This window comes from Benincasa hispida, chromosome 6 (genome assembly GCF_009727055.1).
Source record: "Benincasa hispida cultivar B227 chromosome 6, ASM972705v1, whole genome shotgun sequence".
Classification (NCBI taxonomy): domain Eukaryota; kingdom Viridiplantae; phylum Streptophyta; class Magnoliopsida; order Cucurbitales; family Cucurbitaceae; genus Benincasa; species Benincasa hispida.
In genome coordinates this window covers 32,977,837-32,982,557 of record NC_052354.1, presented here as the reverse complement: position 1 = coordinate 32,982,557, position 4,721 = coordinate 32,977,837, and the positions used below count along the sequence as shown (strand labels likewise).

General features: G+C 31.8%; 1 pseudogene; it reads left to right on the top strand.

Annotated features, from left to right (window-relative positions):
• The first annotated feature begins 1,896 nt into the window (after nt 1–1,896).
• On the top strand, nt 1,897–3,826 carry LOC120079603 (annotated as a pseudogene).
• Nucleotides 3,827–4,721: the final 895 nt, after the last annotated feature.

Genomic DNA, 4,721 nt, shown 5'->3' with positions numbered 1-4,721 from the left:
AGTAAGTAAAATCTGAGTGTTTTAGTCTAATATTTCTTCATTTGATTTTCTAGTGACTAAGCATTGGAGTGGACGTGGCAATCACCACATCAATGTGTAATTTTACCCTTTTTTTTTTTTTTTTTTTTTTTTTTTTGCAGGATTCTCATTCACTCCTTGTAAACAAATTTATTGTTGTTCTCTCGTCCATATTTTGGCATTAACAAAAGAAATAGGTTAAATTAGAAAAAAAAATGTTCTTGAACTTTGTCATTTATTTAAAAAAATAACCTTATACTTTCAAACGTAACAATATTACCTTTGAACTTTTACAAATGTTTTAAAAGTACCCTTAGACTAATTACTTTTTTAGAATTTTGGACGAAAATTGAGATATGAAATGGTGTTGTAGAAATCTAAAAAGAAAATTTAGATTACTATATCATTTTAGGTCATCGCCACATAGTTCTATAACTCGTTTTTTTTTGTTTAAATTCTAAAGAAAAAAATCCATTCTAAGGGTAGTTTTGAAATATTTAAGAAAGTTTAATAGGTAATATTGTAATATTTAAAAATATAAAGATATTTTTAAAACAAAAGACAAAGTTGAAAGGTTCCTGATGTTATAATTTAAACAAAAAAACTTTAGTTCATCACGTGTATTTCGCTGCTTATTAAATTAAACTAATAATTTTGAATAGATCTGAAAAACATTGAAGAATATTTACTTCGTTATATAAGACGTAACGTAGGGTTAAAACTACCAAGAATCTATTAAATAGATTAATCAAACTTTTTTTTTTTGAGCTAGTTGCAAAATGGACAAAATAAGTTTTTAATATTAGACTCTTTTTTTTTTTTTTTTTTTTTTGTAAAATTAGCTTTTGACCATACAAGAAAAATAGCTCTTAGCGTTGAATGTATATGTTGTACTAAAAAAATTTTGTTTTAGATGATTTGTGTAATTAAATTGTGATATTTATACTATTATTGTATATATATATGTATGTATATATTGAATTTTAACGAAAAGATGATCAACATAAATGAAAGTATTTTCGACCAGCATGAAAGATAATTTAATTTGCATAACATAAAAATTCTCGATCGAAATGTCAGAAGTTTGAAATCGGTACCCCAAATATTATTGAATTTAAAAACACAAATGTACTTTCAACTCTATCAAAAGTATGTTTAGCTCAATTAAAAAATATTTTCAGTCACAAATATGCTTCCTCTCACGATAGTCCTTTTTTTTATTGTTAAAAAACACTTTGTTCCTAAACAATCATGAAAGCAACTATTTTAGTTCTTAAACTTTAGTTTGTCACAAATTTAATTCATGTAATTTCAATTTTATAACAATTTGATATATATACTTTTAAATTTGTAACATTTTAACCTAATCAGGAAAAGTTGTGTGTCTGATTTTTATTGTGGAAAAATTTAGTATTGATTGCTTGTTAACTCCCACTTACTTCCTAATAAATTTATCAGCTGAGAAATTCTATCCAATCCTAACAATAATTTTCACTTTACTGAACCTCAAAACCACTAAAATTAAATCATTACACATAAACTATAATTTAGGAACAAAAATATTGTTCTTTTTCATGAGTGTATGAACTAAACACATGTTTTCCTTCCATTTTGGAACAATAACTTAAGGAAAGATGTCAAAAGTAAAAGCAGCCATACAGCTAACCAATCATACACAAAACAAAAGCTCTCTCTCTCATTGACAAAGTTAACTTTGAGTCAAGGGAAAAGCTTAATATGGTCAAAATTGGAACAAAAGGAATTGCTTGTAATTACCAAAGGCGGCTTCACCAACCATCACCAACTCCAAGTTTTGAACTTTTCAATATAATAGTTCCCACTCAAAACCACTTCTACTTTTCACTTATAATACAAAAAGCACATAGATTTGCCTCCTACCCCCAAAACCATATCTATATAAACCATTTCCCCCTCTTTCAATCCCTCAATAGCTTCTCTTTGGATCTTTCTCTATTTAGATATGGCTTCCAATGCCTTCGTTTCTCTCTTTTCAATGCTTGTTGTTTCTCTTGTTACTAAGTTCATATTCCCCATGTCTCCACTTGCTTTTGGAGTAACCATCTTCCTTGTTCCTCTCCTTACGTATATCATCTCTTCCATGGCCTTCTCCTCCAAGCTTCCTCCTGGCCCTCTCTCCATTCCCATCTTTGGCAATTGGCTCCAAGTTGGCAATGATCTCAACCATCGCCTTCTTGCTTCCTTGTGCAACAAATTTGGCTCCATATTCCTCTTGAAGCTCGGTTCCAAGAACCTCGTTGTCGTCTCTGATGCCGAGCTTGCTAGCCAAGTTCTGCATGCTCAAAGTGTTGAGTTTGGCTCTCGCCCTCGAAATGTCGTGTTTGATATCTTCACTGGAAATGGTCAAGATATGGTGTTTACGGTTTATGGAGACCATTGGCGTAAGATGCGAAGAATCATGACTTTACCGTTTTTTACGAACAAAGTTGTGCACAATTACAGTGGCATGTGGGAGGATGAGATGGACTCTGTGGTTCGTGACCTTAAGAATAACAAGAAGTTTCAATCAGAAGGGATAGTTATTAGAAAGCGTTTGCAATTGATGTTGTACAATATCATGTATAGAATGATGTTTGATGCAAAGTTTGAGTCCCAAGACGATCCTTTGTTCATTGAAGCAACTCGATTCAACTCAGAAAGAAGTCGGTTGGCACAAAGCTTTGAGTACAACTATGGAGATTTCATTCCATTGCTCAGACCCTTCTTGCCGAGGTACTGAACAGTGTAGGGATTACAGATAGAGAGATTGGATTCTTCAACAAAAACTACGTTGAGAACGAAGGTATTAGAATTGTTCTATTACATTATGACACTTTTGTTATTTCAAGCTGAAGTGTAATTGACTAATGTGATTGATTTTATTAATGTCAACAGGAAGATAATGGCTGCCAATGGAGATAAGCACAAGAATAAGTTGTGCCATGATTCATTTTTTTTTTCCATTCATAGAGCTCAACTGAAAGGTGAAATTAGTGAAGAGAATGTGATTTACATTGTGGAGAACATCAATGTGGCCGCTATAGAAACAACACTTTGGTCGATGGAATGGGCGATAGCTGAGTTGGTGAATCATCCAGAAATCCAACACAAGATTCGGGAGGAAATTGCTAACGTCCTAAAAGGAAAGGAAGTGACTGAATCTAACCTTAATGAACTGCCATACTTGCAAGCAACAGTCAAAGAAACACTTAGGTTACACACTCCAATACCATTGTTGGTACCACATATGAACTTGGAAGAGGCAAAACTTGGAGGGTACACCATTCCAAAGGAATCCAAGGTGGTGGTGAATGCTTGGTGGTTAGCAAACAACTCCATGTGGTGGAAAAATCCAGAGGAGTTTAGGCCAGAGAGGTTCTTTGAAGAAGAAAGTGGAACAGAGGCCGTTGCTGCAGGAAAAGTAGATTATCGATTTTTACCATTTGGAGTTGGAAGGAGGAGTTGTCCTGGAATTATTTTAGCAATGCCGATCTTAGGACTCATTGTTGCCAAGTTGGTTTCAAAGTTTGAAATGAAGCCTCCAAATGGGATGGAGAAGATTGATGTCACGGAGAAAGGAGGACAATTTAGTCTACACATCGCAAACCATTCAACAGTTGTTTTTTACCCCATTAGTGCTTAATTTTCCTACGATGAATTTCCCATAATTTTCTCTTCTTAGATTGAATTAAATTAGTTTTTATTCTCATGTTGTTTAAAATCAATCTCAATACAAATTTATTCTTCGCAAAATAGCTAAACATACCATTCCAATCTTCAATAAAGTTAATCATTTTTCAGTTTCATCTCATATCTTTTAATTTAAATTTTGAGATTCATCCTTATTGTACACATTTTTTCTCAATCTTGCACTCATGTACATGAAAGAATGTTATTAGCAACCAACATGAACATAACATAACTAGCCTAATGTATATATTCTCGATTAAGAAATTTAAAGTTTTATATCTCTCTCATTTCATTCTCGAACTAAAAAAAAATATTTTTCTTCTATAAATAATTTTATAAAGTACATCTCTATATTGACATGACCACCAAACGAATGAAATGAGATTTCATATTATTGCAATACTAAAATATTTTCCAATTAAATATACTAAAAGACTCAAATATATTCTTCCAATTGGTAACTCCTTTAATTTTCTGGCTCCATTGATTCACAAAAACCTCACCATACTTTTCTCCCACCAAGAATTTAAAAAAATTTAATTCATCGCAATGAATTTCCCTACTTACTAAATTAAACATTTATTTTGCATATCTATAATCTATAATCTATAATTTATTAGAAATGGATAAATGAAGAAGAAACTTTTTTAGACAATTTTATCCTTGTGAATTTTTATAATACGTAAATTAATCTTAAAAGCAAAACCTACACATTCACTAATTACTCTATTTCCTTCCACTACCCCTTTTCCTCTCTCTCTCAATGCCTCATACCCTCACCCCTCCAAAATAAAGAGTCCAGAGTGTTGCGATGTTGAACATCAGCTATCAGTTGCAATAAGACTTTTTGGACTTAAATAACACAATGGAATGATGAATAATATCTCCACATAAAATTGGCAATTTACCAAAAAGAAAAAGATCCCAAAGAAAATATTTTGCCTAATAATTTAAATAAGGAAATAAATATTTGTAGAGTTAGCATCTTGAGTCAC